At 33.4% G+C, this 22,274-nt stretch overlaps 1 protein-coding gene and 1 long non-coding RNA gene across 2 annotated transcripts in view; both read left to right on the forward strand.

Annotated features, from left to right (window-relative positions):
* The window catches only part of LOC306640214, a 31,624-nt gene extending 16,173 nt beyond the window's left edge, over positions 1 to 15,451 (forward strand). The window contains exon 2 of the long non-coding RNA XR_013757770.1: positions 15,192 to 15,451. This is a non-coding gene — a long non-coding RNA (uncharacterized lncRNA). The remainder of the gene's footprint in view (positions 1 to 15,191) is intronic.
* SBF2 (SET binding factor 2) overlaps positions 1 to 22,274 on the forward strand; it is a 494,106-nt gene that overhangs the window by 158,934 nt on the left and 312,898 nt on the right.

Genomic DNA, 22,274 nt, shown 5'->3' on the forward strand with positions numbered 1-22,274 from the left:
TTTGATGAACCTATTAAATTAGTTCCCTGATAGGACATTGACAGGATATGCTAGACACCCTCATTTCTTCCCTTATTTTCTCCTTCAAAGATGAACATAAATGAATTCAGTTTTTTAGTATTTTGTGACACTTGAACCCTGATGCCTCTTTGAATTTCAACAGAGAAAATAGAAGAGTTATCTACAGTTGAGTCAGGTGGTTGGAGTGGTGAGACTAGGCAGTAATGACCTGCTTATATGGTGACTCATGAAATAGTCCTGGTTAAGTAGCTTCTGGCAAAAAAAAAAAAAAAAAAAGAAGAAGAAAAATGTAGACAAAGTAGAGGTGTTTTTTTAAAAAAATTTATTTTAATTATTTTTATTGTAAACAAATGGGATACATGTTGTTTCTGTTTGTACATGAAGTAACAGCATATCATTTGCATAATCATACATTTACATAGGGTAATGGTGTTTGATTCATTTTGTTATTTTTTCCTCCCCCCCATACCTCCCACCCCTCTTTTCCCTCTGTGTAGTCCCTCCTTCCTCCATTCTTGCCCCCCTCCCACCCCCCCATTATGTGTCATCCTTCGCTTATCAGTGAGATCATTCGTCCTTTGGTTTTTTGAGATTGGCTTATCTCACTTAGCATGATATTCTCCAATTTCATCCATTTGCCTGCAAATGCCATAATTTTATTATTCTTTATAGCTGAGTAATATTCCATTGTATATATATATACCACAGTTTCTTTATCCATTCATCAATTGAAGGGCATCTAGGTTAGTTCCACAATCTGGCTATTGTGCATTGAGCAGCTGTGAACATCCATGAGGCTGTATCTTTGTAGTATTCTGATTTTAAGTCCTTTGGGTTTAGGCCAAGGAGTGGGATAGCTAGATCAAACGTTGGTTCCATTCCAAGCTTTCTGAGGAATCTCCACACTGCTTTCCAGTGTGGCTGCACTCATTTGCAACCCCACCAGCAATGTATGAGTGTACCTTTTTCCCCACATCCTCTCCAACACCTATTGTTGCTTGTGTTCTTGATAATCGCCATTCTAATTGCAGTGAGATGGAATCTTAGGGTAGTTAAGTAGAGGTGTTTTTGTATGTGTAACTGCAAAAGTATATACCTGATAAGCTATGCACTTTTCTAAGGGTGTGTTTTAACATAATTTAACCTTTATTTGATAATTAAGGCTACTTCACAGGAGTATCAACTCTTGTCATCTTCTGTAGTAAGTAATCATCTTCTGTAGTAAGTGATGTTTGCAAGGAATAAGAGAGTGTGTAGGTATGAAGAGCTGATCTAGACTAGTGTGCTTGTTGAGACTTTATGCTCTTATCTCACCCCAATGTAAATGCATTTGTCGTACATGGGTAAGATACTTAATTGAATTTGTAGAATTGTGTATAAAATGATAGTATCTAATAACTCAGTGACTGTCAAAGGGAAATTAAATGCCTTTTTATTTTGATACTGAGGATTAACCCAGGGGTGCCTTATCTCCCTTTTATTAATTTATTATTTTATTTTGAGAAGGACCTTGCTAAGTTGCTGAGGGTCTCACTGAGTTGCTGAGGCTGAGCTCAAACTTGTGGTACTCCTTCATCAGCCTCCCAACTTGCTGGGATTACAGGCACCACAACTGGAAAGTGCCTTTTAATAAAGATGTGTGATATTTAATTTTACTCTTTTACTGTTTGTTTGTTTGTTTGGCCTTCTTTCGGTACTTTGGCTATATGCCACACACTTGAATGTTTTGAATAAGTGAGATGTTGGAATTTTTTTTTTACTTTTTAAAAATTTGTTTCTTCTATTTAGTTATACAGCAGAATTCATTTCAATTCATTGTACACAATGGAGTATAACTTTTCATTTCTCTGATTGTACATGATGTAGAGTCACACCATTCATGTATAGGATAATGATGTTTGTCTCATTCTACCATCTTTCCTTCCCCTTGCCCCCGCCCCTCCCTCATTTCTCTCTACACAATCCAACGTTCCTCTGTTTCTTCCCTTAGCCCCTGCCCCACCCTATAATGTATCAGCATCCACTTATCAGAGAAAACATTTGGCCTTTGGTTTTTAGGGATTGGCTTATTTCACTTAGCATGATATTCCCCAGCTCCATCCATTTACCTGCAAATGCCATAATTTTATTCTTTATAGCCAAGGAATATTCCATTGTATATATATACCACAGTTGTTTTTTTTTTTTTATGATTCAAATGTTTATCATAATTTCAAGACTTGCTCTGACTTCTAACTCTGCATTCTAAAATACATAAGAAATATGTTTTATTCTACAGGTTGCCAATTAAGTGCTGGATTTGTATAAAAGCATATTTTTATATCTATGTTGATTCTTTCTTTTTCAGAGGATGGTCATCTTTAGGTGAAATAGGGACTCAACTACTAGTCATCTTTAAAATTGGTTGGGAGAGTTCCAGCCGTGTATACTTCTGCCTCATAGCTAAGGCTTATTCTCCCCTCCCCCCCATCATCCTTATTACCATGAGGGAGAGGTAAAAGTCATTCCTTATCTAAACAGTTAAGGCTTTATATATAAATGGTCCTGGGAGAAATCAGAAATGTTTCCATGTTCACCTTAAACCCTTTCTTTTTTCTTTTAGAGCAAATGTTCTGCTACTGGGTCACATCCCCAGCCCCAAATCCTTCTTTTTTGGGGGGGGTGGGGTGGGTACTGGGGATTTAACCCGGGTCTTGTGCTTGCAATGCAAGCACTCTACCAACTGAGCTATATCCCCAGCCTCCAAACCCTTCTTAAGAACAGAGTAAGGTTGAGAGAATACTTGATAGTAAAAGAAGCAATTGGGGAGATTTCAAAGAAGGAAGCAATGTAGCTTATGCTACAGGTTGCCAGGTAAATGCTTGGTTTGAGAGATTCGGGAGATTTCAGAGAAGGAAGCAGGCTGAATCTGAGAAAAAAGAAGTGAACCAGTCTTACCTGAAAATTTTGTGTGTTCTCTAATTGTATTTCAACCATTACCTCTCTGTTCTTGCTTTATCTTTACTGCTGAGTGCTAAACCTGTATTTCTGACTGAGTGATATTACTTGAATGTTGCTTAACATCACTAATCATCAGAGAAATGCAAATCAAAACCACTGAGCTATCACTCAGTGTTAATACCCAAACAAAACAGAAGTTTATGGTTAATAAACTTATTTCATTAAGTTTATTGTGTTAATTATAACATAATATGTTTAATATGGTTAATACCAAAACAAACAAAACAGAAAATAAGTTTTAGCAAGGATGTGGAGAAATTGGAACTACATTGTGCAGTATTGGTGGGAATGTAAAATGGTACAGACATGTAATTCAACAACTTCACTTCTGAATATGTTTCCAAAAGAACTGTAAGTAGCATGTCAAATATGTTTTTGAACACCCATGTTTATTGCATTGCAGCATTCTTCACAATAGCCAAGAAGTGGAAGCAGTCCAGATGTGCATTAGTGCATGAATGGATAAAGAAAATATGGCACATACATATAATGAAATATTATTCAGCCTTAAAGAAGGAAATCCTGTCATATGCTATAACATGGGCCAGCCTTGAGAACATTATGTGAAATAAGCCAATCATAAAAAGAAAAATATTGGATAATTTTTACTTATAAGAGGTATCTAAAGTAGCCAAACAAATAGAAGCATTAAGTAGAATGGGGTTTCCAGGGGCTGGGGAAGAGGCAGATGGAGAGATGTTTTCAGTGGGTATGGAGTTTGTTTTGTAACATGAAAAAGTCCTGGAGTTCTCTTCTTGCACAATATGAACATTGTTAAGTAGTTAACCCTATTGAGCTGTATACTTAAAAATGGTTAAGGTGGAACATTTTTTGTTATGTGTTTTTGACACAAAAATTTAAAATAAATATTGATACCAAGGCCTGATTGCCACAATTTTCTGATTTATGTGATTCCAGATGGAGGTCTGGTATTTAATAATTTAAAAAGCCTCTCAGATGATTCCATAGCACAGTCAAGGTTAAGAAACACTGAAATAAACACAAGAACATAAGGAATTATAAGACAAGTCCCTAGGTAGATGATTTATATGATTCTATAAGCATTTTCATTCTAGGAGATTAAATATTCTTTGACCCAGGTATGCATGAGTTTGTTGGGATGAACCCAACTGCTATATATGACTATACAGCACTAATAAATTTTTAAAAAATTATTTGATTCATATATTGCTGAACTCTATTTAAGCAATCATTTGTTATTTTAATCATCAGAGTTGAAATCAGAGGATCCTTTTCATAAAAAATTAAATAAATTTGTGGAAACAAACATGGTTTTTCTTATGAATAATTTTCACTAATGACTGCTCCATAATAGATATCAGTTGGTTCAAAAATTTTATATCTACTTTTAACTTTGTAATGGCATACATAACATTTATTTAGCTTAAACTTTTGCTCAATTGGGAAAATTAAGTTCAGTTTGACTATAATTGTGCTTATTGCTTATGCCTCCATTGTTTTTATCTGCACAGATTTCCAAATTCTTACTTCTTGGATTTTTCTAAATGAAAGTTGTCTTTAGTTGTTCTTTATACAGGTTGAGTGTCCCTTATCCCAAATTTTTGTAACTGGAACAGTGTCACATTTTGGAGTTTTTCAGTTTTGGAATATTTGCCTAGACTTTACTGGTTGAGCATCCCTAATCCAAAAATGTGAAATCCAAAGTGCTGCAAAATGTATTTTAATTTTCACATTTTTGAATTAGGGGTGCTCAGTCTGTACTAATATTTATACATGGGAATCATAAATGATAAATATCTTCTATGCAAAAAGAGGAGCAGAGAGTACTGAGAATTTTTCTACATAAAATTTTAGAAAATATGGTACAAATCAGAAACTTAGATGAAGTTGGAAGAGGTATTCAGTAAAATATATTAACTGAGAATTCACATACTATTTTTATCTTCTGAGTCTAGAATTTCCACCTTAAATATATGGGCATTGTTCCGTCCTGAGCATTGCAAAATATCTACTGGCAGGATATGAACTTGGAAGGGCAGACTGTTCTTTTTTAGTAGCCTTTTTCCTGCAGATGTGACTTTAACAGAGAAAGATTCTTTCTTTATTTTTATTTACTTATTTTTTTGTGTTTCAGCAGGTATTAGCTGTAGAAATGAAGACAATAGTCATTTGCTAAACTAACTGGTTAATTTATCTATAGAAGTTGTACATCTGTTTAAAAATTTTATGATTTTGTAGTATTCTTTTAAAATTATTAGTTTTGAATTTTAGGAATAATTTTTAATTTGTTTAACTTGTTTGATTTGAGGGGGAACAGATTTTTTTAGTTTTTCTTCTAGATGCAATATGAAAAATTGATGGTAACGTTTCTTTTATCTTACCCAATTATCAGTGATACTAGAAAAAGGATGTGTAATATAACCAAATACTAATAACAGAATTGAAAAAATTCTTTGTGAATACTTTCTCCTTACATATGTTACAAATATACATTTTCTGATGATCATATTTTAAGGTTTGATAATGAACCAGAACTTAGTATCATTAAGCTAAATTAGATAGTATTTATTTAAAGTTTTTGAAATAAAGATTAATATCCTGTTGAAGCGGCATTCAACCCAGACTTTACCTTTGTGTGTGTATACCTCTAAGTTTTGTCCTGCCTTATACTGGCTTTTTGAGTTTTTTCTTTGTTGTACTTCAATCCCTATTGTAATCTGGAATGCAAAGAGAACTTCCGGGAAGGACGTAAGTCTTACTTTAAAATGTACAAATAGGAATAGAGTCATCAGTCACTGACTAATGATAGTTGAACTCAATTTGCTTGTGTTTAAATTGACTAATGTTGTGCCTTTCAGTGAGACCAACATTTGGCATTCAGTATTTGGGATTGTGGGTAAAGCGAAAGGAAAGGTGAGTTCTAATAATGAATCAAGTCAGGAACTAAAGGAGGCTTTGTTTGTTTCTTTAACTTGTTTTGCAATAAGATCAGTTGTTTTAGTGAATAGCCAAGTTGTAGTGACATGAGGAATTGCACGTTGCTTGTGAGATGCAGAATGACATTATAGAAACTGCCAAAATTCTTTTCATTTATCATGAATTCCAGAAGGAGAACTTTGACCAGAAGTATCACGTTCCTTTTTTTTTTTTTTTTTTTTTCTTCTTCTTTTTAAACTAAACACTCTTCATTCTTTAGGGAGTACAGCATTCCATTTTTACTTGAAATCCCAAATGGAATCATATTGCATGGTTATAATCAGAAAAGAAATGTGTAAATAGCACCCAAGAGAGCCTTCTTAAGGCTGCTTTACCAAGTCCAACTACATCTTTCTGTGTCTAAAAAGCAAGTCCATAACTAATTCTTCTCTACTCTTTATTCTCAATAATCACAGCTAATTTGTATCAGAACTTCACTTCAAAGTCATAGAAACTTAAGTCTGAATAGGAAAGCGAAATGTCAGTGAGTTAAAATGCAAGAAACAGAACTGTATACTGGTCCCTGTTTGTGATTTTAATTTCTATATTAAGCTGAAGAACAAGTAGAACCATGGGTTTGGATAATATACTTTTTGTTTTTACTTCATCATTGTTAATACTGTAAAGATAAAATCACTAAACTGGATCTTTAACTAGTTTGACTGACTTAACTCTTTGATCTGGGAATTTCCCTGAGGTTTACTTTTCTTCTTCAAAGTTCATATTTCCTTCCTTCCTTGTTCAGGGGATTGAACCCAGGGCCTCCTGCACTGTTTACATACATTGTACCATGAGCTACACTACCAGTCCTTAAAGACTTCATCAATTTAAAAGAATTTTTCTCTAATGGGGAAGAGATGGAGAATGTTTTTCACATTCTCAAGACTTTAAGATCTGTTAGGACAAAGTGATTAATTTAGAAAGAAAGATATATCTGCCTTTGGTAATTAGAAACTCAAGCTGAAGTAAATTAACTTGAATTGGGCTGAAGGGTGTTTAGAATTTTTTTCATTAGGAAGAGACTTGGGAAGTGAATGGGCCAAAGCAGGGTTATAAGAAAGATGGGTCTGCTTAAAGGACTGACCTAACTGAAGCACAGAGCTCAGTGGGGGTTAATAGGGGGCCAGGGAATGAGAATTAAAGTATATAAATTTATGAAACCTGATAATGGAGGGCCTTGAAAGTTGTGTAGGAGTTTGTATTTGAAGTAGGAGGCCAATAAGCAAACCATTATAGATTCTTGAATAAGGAAGTCAGCATGACAAAAGCAGTGTTTAGAAAATCAGTGCTTTAATGGGGAAGTTTTATTAAAAGAGACTATCTGAGTTATTCTTTTTTTTTTTTCCTTTTAATAGATGGGGACACAATACCTTTTTTATTATTTATTTATTTTAATGTGGGCAGGAAGATTGAACCCAGTGCTCACATGTGCCAAGCAAGCACTTTACTACTGAGACACAACAACAGCCCCTATTTTGAGCTATTCTTGATGCATAAACCTCCTGGCATTGTAATTGAGCAACCAGAATTAAGATTACACATTTTGCTGTATTTAATTGTTTATCTGTATGTGACAACTTTATAGCTGTATTCTTACTTTATTTTAGAGCAACATAATTATATATATAATCTTTTAAAATTTTGACAACTAGGGTTTAAATGAGTTAAAATTATTTACAGTTGGCATTGTAAATGTAAATACTTTAACCAAAGTAATATTTAGATTAACTGATATTTTATATCTGTTATGCATATCTATATTTGTGATATGATCATAATCTTTGTACATTATCACCGGGTTTTCTTTTGATATAAATTGGAAGCTCCATCTTGATTATATAAACATTAACAAGTGAAAGATATGTCTTAGATGTGAGGATTTAGGTTTTTTAAAATAATGTCTTTAGCAGTATTATGTGTTTAGTAGATTAGGAGTCTCACTTGTATTGTATATTAATACTGAAGCAGTAAAGTAGGTAGACAGAGTTGCCTCATTTAATACCCTTAGTAGGAAACAACAATAACAGCAAAGAAGAAAAGTTACCAATAAGAGAAATCAAATACATGTACTAATGAACAGTTAGTGTAAATGTAGTTCTTTCCTTATATGCATGTGACCCAGTAGCTTTGGCTCTCAGATCATTATGTCTAAAATGGGGATAGAGTTGCCCTTTCTTCCCAGGTTGGTTGTGAGGAACTAAGACACTGTGTTTTAAGTACTCTTATTTCCCTAATATATGTAATAGCATTTTTACTTCTGCTGTGATTTGAACATGTACTCCAAAGTTCATGTGTTAGAAGATGATCCTCAGTGCTAAGTTGATGAGAGGGGTTGTGGCCTAATGGAAGGTATTTGAGTTGTGGGAGCATCACTTTCAGGAATGGAGTAATGCCATTTTGAGGGAGTCTCTTCATTATGATGGAGTGCCCCCCCCCCCCAACACTTTGCTTTTTTCTGTCACCCCTCTCTCTCTCTTCCTGACATGGGGATGTAGCAAAAAAGTCTTTGCCAGAATCTGGCACCTTGATCTTGGTTTTCTCTGTCTCTAACTTTGAGAATAAATTTGTTTATTATAAAATTATTCAGTCTTTGGTATTTTGATAGTAACACAGAACAGACTATGACAACTTAAAACATTCAGCAATATATTGCTGTCCATTATTAAAAAGGTAATTTATAGAAAAGATTATAACTGCTAATACATATATATACTCATATATGTATATATACCCTCTGAACTATGCAACTCAACAAGACCTTATCTTCTGAATAAAATATGAAATAGGACTGGGATGTGGCTCAGTGGTTGAATGCCCCTGAGTTCAAGCCCTTGTCCAGAAAAAAAAAAAATCTGGTATGATTTCGACTATACTGGTCAGAGAAGAACATCTAATGTAGTGCTGTATTTGCTTGTTAATTGGATCAACTAATTTCCTTATTGATGAAATCATTTATATCAGAAATAGTACAAAATAAACAGATTTGTGTATATTTAAATAGTTCATACACATGAGTGTACAGATGACCCTCTCCATCACCCTGGTCGGGGACCAGTGAAATCCCTTGGAGCTTGACTGAAGGAAATGCACATATGCACCTGTCCTGTGTGTTTTTAATAGCTTCAAGCACAAAAGGCTCCCAGGGAATAACACCATCTTTGCTGAAGGTCGTAGACATTATACACCACAGAAGAAAACCATCATACAAAGGAGTGTGCAAATAAATAAATAAATACAAAGCTAGAGATAATAGATAAAATCTTGAGGAGATTATAAAGCAAATTTGTTTAACATGATTATAGATAAATAGCACAGAAATAGAAAAATGTGTAAAAGATGTTGAGAACATGGGAAGACAGAATGTCAGGGTCCAGTTTATTTCATATAAGGAGTTTTAGATACAGAGAATAGGGAAGATATCTGAAAGAAGATAAAGATATAAATTTTCAAAAATTAAAGAAAAGCATGAATACCACATTGAGGATATATGTGGAGTTTCAAACAAAATGAACAAAAATTTATCTATAGCTAGGCACAGTGGTGCACACCTTTAATCCAGCTATCAGGAGGATGAGGCAGGATAACTGCAAGTTTGAAGGTAGCAATTTTATTAAATTTGCAAGTTTGAAGGTAGTAATTTTATTAAATTTGCTTTGATCATTGTAGATCCATTTTTTGTGCGTGTGCATAGAAATGTATTTTAGATCTTGAAGTTATGATATTTTAGTTATAACAAAAGTATATTTTTCTCTTCAATTTCTCTATAGTATGAAGATTAAAAGCCGTACTATTTATGTTGTAAATAGTATGTAAATAGTATGGCTATTTATGTTGTAAATAGTATGGTTACTGAACACTAAGAGAAACGGCAGATTATAAATGTTAAATTGTTTCTGATTCACCAGTTATTTTATGTCCATTGGTAATGTAGCAACTATATATGTAGTTTAATTCATTTGCAATAATTCAACAATGACTTTTTAGAGTAGTGGAAGACTCAAGATTTGTAGGATTTCCTTTTTGCTATTTGTATCTAGTGTATTTTTAAGTGGTCTCAAATAAAGGCAGTGAATAAATGCTTTATTTTTCCTTGTATTTAAAAAATACATCTGGAAGAATAAATTCACATCTGGTTCATGGATTTCCTCCATGGAGATGATCCAAATTCAGTGTCAAGATTAGAGCTTGTACTCATGGGTTTGCAGAATCTTGTGTGGAATTTGAAATATTTTGTTTGGAAGTAGTTGGGGAAACAATTGATTCAGATGTTTGTGTTAGGTTCTAATTTTAGATATATTTCCCTCATTAAAAATAAAAATGTTTTGTACTTCGTAATATTATCAAGGTACATGTAAACACTGTTCACATTTGACAAGATGTTTTAATTGACTATTCTCTAATATTGCTTTACAAAAGAGAGATGAATTAAATAGTTAAACTCATCAGGCCACCGGTGAGTAACAACGTAACCATTATTAGAAATGTATTTTGTACATAGTATTGTTATAGCCTGAATTATTTTGCCACATTTTGGTGACTCCATTTAGAAGCAACAAGTCATTTTTAAAAATTATTGTATCCTAAATATCTGCTCAAATGATTGTATAAGTTTAAATTCTCAGAGTATAATACACTGATTGCCTCCCTCAGCCTCATAATATTAACAAATGTATTTGTGTCTGAATGGAGTCCCTGGAGTAGCATAAAGTAGAAACATTTATGGGTACAGTCCAAGAAACATGTGAACTAAAAATAATATTGTCAAACTTTTATGAATTATTTGTCTTATGCATTGAGACTGCCAAATCAAGCTGCTGATCATGTGAGTTAATGTGATACACTGGGTGTTGCTTCATAAATCACCCTAATTTAGGAGGATGTTTGTTCTCTTCAGAAATTTTTCATCTTTAATGTGTGATGTATTTTCCATGTAACATTATAAAATTTATATTATAGATAAATCTGTATCTATTTGCCTTTTTGTTTTTTAACTTTGAGCTTTTGTATGGACAGAAAATGCATTTTGTGTATGTGTCTCACTTAGTGATTTCTAAATAATATGGCAGGAATTTTGTGGTTTCAGCAGATTTTCTGGTGCATTACTAAATCTTAGGTATTATAAGTGTTGAAAGGTGCCAGCATTTGAGGGTCTGCTTCTTTTCCTCTTTATTCCTTCTCCAATCTTTCCTCCCTCTTTAGTCATTGCCAGATAAAATTTTATTCTTTGGCAAATGAGAATTAAGATGGAAACCATTAATTTACTTGATCATATATATGCAAGCCTTAAATCTGATTTGTACAGGTATGTACATTCTCTTTAAAATAGGTTCCTTGCTTTATTTACTTGCTTTTATAACCTTCTTTGAACTTATGTCTCTCCTTACTTTGTTCACACAGCAACTAAATTACCCTGGGTCTATAGATACCACTTGGTATTTAACACAGGGAACTCTGAGTTAGTGCTTCGTTGATTGATTGACTTGCTCCACAAGTATTCATTGAGAGTCCCTGTAAAAGGTAATGTTCAGGGAGCTGATGTTAAGCTGTCTGATTTCCTTTTTTTTTTTTTTTTTTTCCCCTTTGAGGTAGCAGAACTCTTTCTTCCTTAGGCTCTGTCATTCATTAAATTTACAGTTCAGATGATTCTACTTTTCTTTCTCAATTTTGCTAATTCTTTAAACAACTCATAATCAATTTATTAAAATAGTTGACTTAGGCCTGTGCAATGGGGACTTCAGTCTCCACTCCTGCTCAGTACTGATGGGAGTGATCTGCTTAACAATCTAAGAACTGTGCAAGTCAATGCATTGCTTGTGGGTTCTCATCTGGAAATCATCCTGTATCTTAAAATTGTCACCATAAGGTATTTTTCTTGTAGTGATTCTCAAAGAACCTGCAAACAGGTTCTTTCACTTGGATGTTCTTTTCCTTTGCACTTCTCATCAAGTCCGCACACACCTTCTGTGATTTCACATTGTGACTGGTAGGGTAATTCTTGGTGAATTACCACCTCTGCCACAGTTGCCGTTCCTACATCTTTAAAGCCATGACTAATTCACTAATTTAAAACCCATCTTCTTGCAGTTCTGCTTTGAGTTTAGAACACTTACTTAAGTCAGTATCATTTCATGGTTACATTTTTGAAACTCAGACATGGGACATGATGGAGTTTCTCATCGCAAATTGTACACTTTGATAACTTTAATATGTTTATGGTCTATGAAGCCACTACTGCAATCAAAACAGTGGACATATCTCACCTTAGAAGTTTTCTCATACCCCTTTCTCCTAATCCCTCCCAATCTTGAGACAATACACTGATGTTTTCTGTCCCTGTAAATGTAGATTGAATGGTGATCCCCCCAAAGATATATCTATCTTTAACCTATGATTGTGACCTATTTTGAAACAAGGATCTTTGCAAATGTAATTAAGTTAAGGTTGTTAGATACAATCATCCTGGATAGGGTTGCTCCTAAATCCAATGACAAGTGTCCTTGGAAGAGAAGGACAGATGACATAAAGAGAAGATGATGTGATAGGGGTAGAGATTGAGTGATATATCTACAAGCCAAAACAATGCCAACTTTTGCTGGCAGCCACCAGCAGATAGGTGAGAAGAATGAATTGTTCCTGAGAGCCTTCAGAATAAATCCACCCTGCCAACAACTCGATTTTGGACTTCTGGTTTAGAACTGTGACTGAATAAATTTCTATTGTTGTAAGCCACCAAGTTTGTGGTAATTTATCTCAGCAACCCTGTAAAACCTAAGATCAGTTTGCCATTTTCCAGAATTTCATATAAATGAAGTCATATAGTATGTATTTTTTTATGCAGGTACTTTCAGCACAGTTATTTTGATATCATCTTTGTATTGATACATTATTTTTTTTATTTATATGTTAGTGGATATTAGGGTAGTTTTCCAGTTTTGGGCTCTTATATATAAAGCTGCTATGAGCATTATATACTCTTTTTTTAAAAAAATGTGGTTTCTTTTCTCTTATATAAAAATCATTAGTGGAATAGCTGGATAAGATGGTAATATATGTTTAACTTTTTAAAGAGATCGCTAAACCATTTTTTCCAAAGTGGTTATGCCGTTTTACATTTTTCACATTAGTGTTGTGAACTATAGTCCCTTCACATCCTTACTACAGTATGGTCTGTCTTTTAAATTTTAATCATCCTGATAGGTGTGTAGTGTTAACATCATGGTTTTAGGGCTTGGAATATAACTCAGTGATAGAAAATTTGACTAACATGTGTAGGGCCCTGGTTCAACTACACACACATACAAAATCATTAGCTCATGGTTTTAATATGCATGTCCTTGATGACTAGTGATAATAGTGTTTTCATGTTATTATCTGCCACCTAGATTTTTTTTTAGTGAAGAGTATGTATAATATTCCATAATGTTTAAAAGTGAGTTATTCATTTCTTATTTTTGAGCTTTAATTGGTTTTTACATACCATGGATATAAGTTCTTATCAGATGTATGCTTTGCATTTCTTTCTGTAGAGTGTGGCTTGTTTTTTCATTCTAAAGTATATTTTTTGGTTGTGTTTACTTTATTTATTTTTTACTAGAGCTTATACATTTTTTTTTACTTTTTTTAAAATTTATTTTTATTTTTTTATGTTTTAGAGACTGTGTTTTGATTCATTATACACAAATGGGGTTGTACATTTCATTTCTATGGTTGTACATGATGTAGATTCATACCATTTGTGTAATCATACATGTACATAGGGTAATGATGTCTGTCTCATTCCACCATTTTTCATACTCCTCCCTCTCATTTTAAAGTTCCTCCACTCTTCTCTCACTGCTCCCCCCATTATAAATCATTATCCACTTATCAGGGAAAACATTTGGCCTTTGGTTTTTTGGGATTGGCTTATTTCACTTAGCATGATATTCTCCAGTTCCATCCATTTATCTGCAAATGCCATAATATTATTATTCTTTATGGCTGTGTATGTATACCACAGTTTAGTAGTTTTTTTATTCATAGTAGTTTGGTTCATCCTGACAAACCTCACTGTGACATTTTGAGGAGTAAAGGTTTTACATTTTAATAATGCCCATTTCAAGCAATTCTTTTTTAAATTGTGATTTTGTTGTCACATAAATCATTGCATAACCCAAGGTCACTAAGATATTTTTCTTTTAGGTATTTTTCCCCACAATTTTTTTTTTAAGGTCTGGTAACCCATTTTTAGCTTGCTTTTGCATGCAATATTGGTAGATGGGATGGGTTTGAATTTTCCCCTTTTCCCTACATAGAAATCATTATTTTTTAAAAAACTGTCCTTGCTTCAGTGAATTTGCCTTTGTGCTTTTATCAAAAATCAGTTTGTCTATACATGTGCGAGTCTATATGTGGACTTTCTATTCTCTTCCGTTCATGTTGGTCCTGATTCTGGTAGTGTGCTGTCATAAATACTGTTACCTTTGTCTTCAGATATGGTAGTATTAGACTTGCAACTTTGTATGTTATTACCCCAGAGTTGTTTTAGCTAGTTTAGGTTCTTGGTATTTCCATGTAATTTATTTCACCTATTTTTCGGTCTTTAAAAATAAAACCCACTGGATTGTTTTTTAATTAAGAGTGTGTTGACTTCATAGTCCAAGGTGGGAAAGGGTTGGTACATCTATTGTCAGATTATAAATATTTCATTTTGATACTAATGTAAATAGCAAGTACCTAACACATTGACTTTTCTATATAAATCTTACATCTTACATATTTTAAAACTCATTATTTTGATTAGCTTATCTTTGCAGATTCTGTCATATTTTCATTCCAGGTCAGATATCCTCAAACCATAGATATTTATTAGCCACCTTTTTTTATAAATAAAGTTTATTGAAACATATTCATTTGTAATTGTATTGCCTAGGGATTCTTTATGTACAATTGTAGAGTAGTGTAGACTGTGGCCTGCAGCCTAAAACACTTATCACCTGCATGTTTAAGGAAAAATTGTGCTCACTCTTGACCTAGATGAATTATGTAGTCTACTATTAAAGACCTTTTCCTTTCTATTCTGATTATCTTTATTTCTTTTCTTGCCATTGTTTATAAGACTTCCTGCCATTGTTGCAAATCACTACCCTTTAACTGAAGTGAGTTCTAAGGATTTAAAAGGACTGGCATTCTTGTCTACCCTCCCTTAATTTTTTTCTTCTTTCCCTTTTGAGAGCCAGATATTAAGGACAACAACATTCTGAAGCAACTGCACCTACGGAAAAAATTAGAAAATGACCACCTATGTCCTGGGAAAGACATGGGTTTAGAAAAGATGTGAGAAGACTTTAGATTATGCCTCAGACTGATCCTTGGCCCAGAGGTAGCCTACAATAATCAGAAATTTAAAAAAAAAAAAAAAATTTAAAAACTGCAAATTCTGTGCAGAAGTGGAGACACTGATTTCCAGAATTATCATACTACTGCATTCATATGTCCAATTTTCAAGAAAAATTAAATCACAAGGTATACAAGGCATGGGAAATTATGACCAATTCAAAGGGGGAAAATCAACAGAAACTACCTCTGAGAAAGACTTAATGGCAGATCTGCTACACAAAAATATTAAAACAACTGGGATATAGATGCTCAAATAATTAAAGGAAAATGTGGAGAAAATCACAAAAATAATGTGTGAATAAATGGAAATGTCAATGAAGAGATAAAGAAATTAAAGGGAAATTCTGGAGTTGAAAAGTGTAGTAACCAAAATGAAAAATTCAGTAGAGGAACAGGCAGAGAAAGGATCAGTGAACATAAAGATAAGGAAAATGGAAATTATTGAATCTGAATAACGAAAAAGGTTGAAGAAAAGTGAACAGAGCCTAACGAATCTGTGGAACATCATCAGTGGACCAGCACATTCATTGTGGGAATTTCAGGAGAAGAAAGAGAAAAGAGCAGAGAGAATATTTGAAATAATGGTGGAAAACCTCCTAAATTAATGACCCACATATAAACATCCAAAAATCTCAACACACGTAAGATGAATTTTAAAAGACCTACATCAAGAAATGTCTATACTTTTGAGAGATAAAGACAGCCTTGAAAGCAGGTTGTCTGCTTTCAACAAATGACTTCTCATATATAAGGTATCCTCAGCAACATTACCAGCAGCTTTCTCATCAGAAACTTTGAAGGCCAGAAGGCAGAGGTTGATATATTAAAAATGTTACAAAAGAAAAAACAAAAACAAAACAAAACCCCGTTCAACCAAGAATCTCGTATCTGGCAAAATTGCCCCTTAGTAATGAGAGAGAAATTGAGATATCTCCATATAAACAAAAACTGAGGGAGTTAATTACCTCTAGATTGACCTGTAAGAAATGCTCAAGGGAGTCATTCAGAATGAAATGAAAAGACCCTGCATAGTAATTTGAAGCCATAACAATCCCAATAAAGGTAAATAAGTTCAAGGGCAATTATAAATGCTAGTATTATTATGATAATGGTTTATAACTCCAGTTTGTATTTTCTGCATGATTTAACAGGATTAATACATTTTAAAAATTACTAGTATAAAAGCAATATTGTAACTTTAGTTTGTAATTCCACACTTTTGACATAACTTAAAAGTTAAATGAATTTAAAACAATTTATGTTTTGGGGACACAGTGTATAAAGATGTTATTTTTTAACATTAAACGAAGGAGTTGGGACAGCGTTATAAGGAGTGCAGTCTGTGTGGATTATGCAATTAAACTTGTATAAGTTCAAATTAGAGTATAGTAACATTAGAATGTTTAAATGTAATTTCCCTTGCAACCAGGAAAAAAATAGCCAGAGAAAAATAGATGTAGGGAGAAGAAAAGATGATGCACTAGAGCATGGTACATTTTTCCATTTGCTCTGTGCCTTGGGATTCAAGTGAGCAGTAGAAGTATTGCTTCTCAATGAGGTGAGTGACAGAGGGCATTCAATGAAATCCAGTCTCAAGTAGGAAAAGAATTATAGAGACACACATATTTGGGAACTTTGAACACAGGGACAAGAAATAGTACATGGGAACCATATCAATAGTGCTGATGGTGCTGGTTCACTGCAGAGGGGGAGGGGTGACACAGGAAGAAAAAGGAAAACATGCTGAAAAAAATTGACCTGAGGGAACCTGTGAAACAGAGAGCCAGTCTAATCCTAACTGAACCAGAGACTGAGCAGCAAGCCGGTGTTTGAAAACTGTTTCATGTTTCTTGTCTGGCAAACTGAGAGCTGAGGAAGGGAGCCATCTTTGTTTATTTGTTTGTTTGTTTTCCCCATACTTTAATTGGTGCATTAGGATCATACTTAATGGTGGAATTCGTTGTTACATAGTTGCACATGCATATTATATAACAATACAATACAGCCATTACCTTTTCCCAGTATTTCCCACCTCCCTACCCTTGGTCCCTTTTCCTGTACTCTATAGGTCTTCCTTTCATTTTTATGGGATCCCCTCCTACCTTTCTTTTCATTTTTCTTGTCTTGCTTCTACATCTGAGAGAAAACATATATGACCCTTGACTTTCTGAGTTTGGCTTATTTAACATAATGTTCTCTTATATCTCATTTTGTTGCAGGTGACATAAATTCTTCTTTATATGTGAATAAAACTCCATTGTAGGAATATTACTCAGTCTTAAAGAAGAATAAAATGATGATATTTGCTGGTAAATGGTTGGAGCTGGAGAATATCATGCTAAATGAAATAAGCCAACCTCCAAAAAACAAAGACCAAATGTTTTCTCTGATATACCAATGCTAATTCACAATACAGGGGGTGCTAGGGAAGAATAGAGTTACTGTAGATTAGGCAGAAGGAAATGAAGGAATGGGAGGGGGTATGAGTGTGGAAAGGAATTGAACATTATTTCCCTATGTGCATATATGATTACATGACTGGTGTGATTCTACATCATGTACAACTAGAACAATGAGAAGCTTTACTCCATTTATGTATGATGTGTTAATGCATTCTACTGTCATGTAACTAATTAGAACAAATTCTTAAAAACTCCATTGTGTATATATACCACATTTTCTTTATCCATTCATCCATCGATGAACAGCTAGGCTTGTTCCATAGTTTGACTTTTGTGACTTGTGCTGTTATAAACGTAGGTATGTGTTTATCACTATAGTTTGCTAACTTTATTTATTTTGAATAAATAATAGGGAGTGGTATAATTGGGTCATATTGCTTCCATTCATAGTCTTTTGAGGAACCTCATACTGATTTCCATAGTGGTTGTACTAATTTATAATCCTAATAACATTGTAAAATGTTCCACCATTTATTGTTTGTATTCTTGATATAAGCTGCCATTCTAATTGGAATCAGGTGAAATCTCAGTGTAGTTTTGATTGCATTCCCCTAATTGTTGAAGATCTTGGATATGTTCTCATACCTTTTTTTTTTTTTTTTTTGTCATTTGTATTTCTTATTTTGCAAAGTGCCTGTTTAATTCATATTCCCATTTATTAAATGTTTTTGTTTTGATACTAAATTTTTTTGAGTTCTTTATATATTAATCCTTTGTCAGAAGAGTAGCTAGCAAAGATTTTCACCCATTCTATAGGTTATCTCTTCACATTTGTAATTGTTTCCTTTGCTGTGCAGAAGCTTTTTAATTTTATGCCATCCATTTATTAATTCTTAACATCATTTTCTGAGCTTTAGAAGCCCTGTATTAAGAAAGTCATGCATGTACCTGTATGTTGGAGTGTTGACCCTGTGTTTTCTTCTAGTAGTTTCAATTCTTAAGTCTTTGGTTTGTGGTTCAATTCTTAAGTCTTTGATCCACTTTGAGTTGACTTTCATGCAGGTGCGAGATAAGGATGTAGTCTCATTCTTCCATATATAGATAGCCAGTTTTCCTGGCGCCATTTGTTAAAAAACTGTCTTTCACTAACACGGGTTTTTTTTTGGCACTTTTGTCAAGAACTGTATCTGTGTGGGTTTGACTTTATGTCTTCTATTCTGTTCTCTTGGTCTGTATGTCTGTTTTTATGCTAGTGCCATGTGGTTTTTTTGTTACTCTTGCTCTCTAGTATAATTAGAAGTCAGATATTGTGATGCCTCCAGTATTGCTTTTTTAGCTTAGAAGGCCTTGGGATATTTTGGGTGTTTTATTCTTCCAAATTAACTTTTAGAACTGTTTTTCTGATTTTCTGAAGGACATCATTAGTATTTTGATGATAATTGCATTGAATCTGTAGATTACTTTGGCCATTTTGTCAATATTAATTTTGCCTATCCATGAACATGGGAGGTCTTTCCATCTTCTTGTGTCTTCTTCAGTCTTTCTTCAGTGTTCTGTAGTTTTCATTGTAGACGACTTTCATCTCCTTGGTTAGATTTATTTCAATGATTTTTGTTGTTTTTGTTTTTTTGAGGCTATTTTGAATGGGGTATCTTCCTTGATTTCATTCTCACCAGATTCATTATTGGTATATAGAAAAAGCTGTTGATTTTTGTATGTTGATTTTGTGACCTGCTACTTTGCTGAATTCATTTGTTCTCGGAGTATTTTGGTAGAGCTTTTATAATCTTCTAAGTATAGGATCATATCATCTGTAAAGTGATAATTTGACTTCTTCCTTTTATATATTTATCCCTTTTATTTCCTTCTTTTGCCTCATTGCTCTGGCTAGAATTTCTGGTACCATATTAAATAGGAGTGGTGAGATTACACATCCTTGTCTTGTCCCAGATTTTATAGGAAATGCTTTCTTTTTTCCCCATTCACTATGATGTGGGTTTTGGATTTGTCATGTATAGCTTTTATAATGTTGAAGTTAATTCCTTCTATCCATAGTTCAGTGTTTTTTATCCTGAACAGGTACTAAATTTTGTTGAAGGCTTTCTCTGTATCTATTGAGATGACTTTGTGATTGTTGTCCTTAATTCTTTTATGTGGCCAATTATATTTGTTGATGTTAAGCCATCCTTGCAACCCAGAAATAAAACCAACTTGATCATCATGTACAAATATCCTTAATATGTTGTTAACAATTTGCTAATATTTTATTAAGAATGCTTCAATGTAATTTAATCAATGATATTTGTGTTTAGTTTTCTTTCCTTGATGTTTCCTTATCTGGTTTTGATATCAGGGTAAGGGTAGTACTGACTTCATAGATTGAATTTGGAAGTATTTCATCCCTTTTCATTTCATAGAATATTTTGAGGAACATTGGCATTAGATCTTTTTTAAATGTGTAATTCAGCTGAGAATCCATCTGGCTCTGGGCTTTTCTTTATTGGAAGGTTTTTTATTACTGCTTCTATCTTACTGATGGATTTTGGTCTGTTTAGGTTTTCTGTGTCCTCTTGATTCAGCTTTAACACATCATATGTGTCTAGAAATGTATCCCTTTCTTCTAGTTTTTTCAATTTTTTGGAGTATAAGTTTTCAAAATCACCTCTAATGATCCTCTGGAATTCTGTGATGTCTGTGATAATTTCTTTATTTGTTTTTCATGTCTAATTTTATTAATTTGGGTCTCCTCTCTTTCCTGTGGTTAATTTGGCTAAGAGCTTATCATGCTCATTTATCTTTTCAACAAATCAAATCTTCATTGATTCTTTCTATTTTTTAAATTCTCTGTCATTGTTTGGCTCTGATCTTTATAATTTCCTTCCTTATACTGGATTTGGAATTAGTTTGTTCTTTTTCAAGGGTCTTGAGAAGCATCATTAAGTTGTTTATTTGGGATCTTCTGATTTTCTTATGCAGGCACTCATAGTTATAAACTTGCCTCTTAGAATTGCCTTCACAGTGTCCCAGAGATTCTGATATGTTGTATCATGATTCTTGTTTGATTCCAAAAAAACTTTAAACTTCTCCCTGAATTTTTCCTATCACACATTCATTATTCAAAAGTATAATGTTCAATCTACATGTGTTTATATAGTTTCAATAGGTTTTTTTTTTTAGTGTTGATTGATCTCTAATTTCATTCCATTATGATCAGATAAGATGCAGGGAATATCACTTTTTAAGTATTTGTTAAGAGTTGCATTGTACCCTAAAATGTAATTTGTTTAAGAGATGATTCCATAAACAGCTGAGAAAAAAAATGAATTTGGTTCTTGTTGGATGGTTATTCCATAGATGTTTGTTAAATTCATTTGACTTCGGTTTTTATTTTTTTAATAACTTTATTTTGTTTATTTAGTTTTTTATGTGGTGCTGGAGCTCAAACCCAGTGCCTTGAGTGTTCTAGGTAAGCACTGTACCACTGAGCCACAACACCAGCCCCAAGGTTTTTATCTTTATGTCTAAAGAGCCTGTACTGAGTTAATGCCTGGATGATCTATCTGCTGGTGAAAGAATTGTGTTCAAATTACCCAGTATTATTAAACTGGGGTCTATCTCAGTTATAAAATTGAGTAGTATCTGTTTTATTTAATTATCTACATTGACATTTGGAGCATAAATATTTACTATTGTTATGTCTTCATGTTGGATTGTTTCTCTTACCCCTATGCAGTGATCTCCTTTTTCCCTTCTGGTTTTATCTTGGCTCGAAATCTGTTTTTTTTTTCTTTTATTTCTTTTTTTTTTTTGATATGAGGATAGGTACTTTTACTTGTTTTCAGACTCCATTTGCATGGTATATCAATTTCTGTCCTTTCAGCTATCTTTGCCTGTTAGGTGAGTCTCTTGCAAACAACATGTAGTTGGATCTTGTACATTTTATTTGATTTCTAACATTTCTGTTTGGTTCTTTTTCAATATCTCTGTTTCCTTGTTGAATTTTTTATTCATATCCCATCTGACTTCCTCAATTCATTTAGTTGTTTTTCTGTGTTCTCTTGGAATTCATTGATCAATTTTATAATCATCCTTTTGAATTCTATTTCTTTTATTTCATCCACTTCATTATCTCTGGAGTCAGTTGCTGGTGAATTACTAGCTTTAGAAGACATCGTATTTCCTTGAGTTTTCATACTTCTTGTGTTCTTGGGATTTGTGCATCTTTTGGGATGGATTTCTCTTCCATTCTTACTTATTGGCCTTTTTTAGGGCAGAACCTTGCCTTGGCAAAGTGTTTTGGGATATTAGATTCTTGTGAATTTTTCAGTATATTTCCTAGTAGGTTTTGTAATATAATTTCCCTGCTTGTTCTTTGATAATGATTACTTTATTTTGATACAATGTATATTTTGTCAGAGGTTGAGGATTCTACTTTCCCTGTAGGTCTCAAGAGTGGGGTTCTTATTGATCTTGCAGTTGTGTTGTATACAACAGTGTATGTGAGGTAAACCCTCT

The sequence above is a fragment of the Sciurus vulgaris genome (assembly GCF_902686455.1).
Source record: "Sciurus vulgaris genome assembly, chromosome: 11".
In the NCBI taxonomy this organism is placed as follows: Eukaryota; Metazoa; Chordata; class Mammalia; order Rodentia; family Sciuridae; genus Sciurus; species Sciurus vulgaris.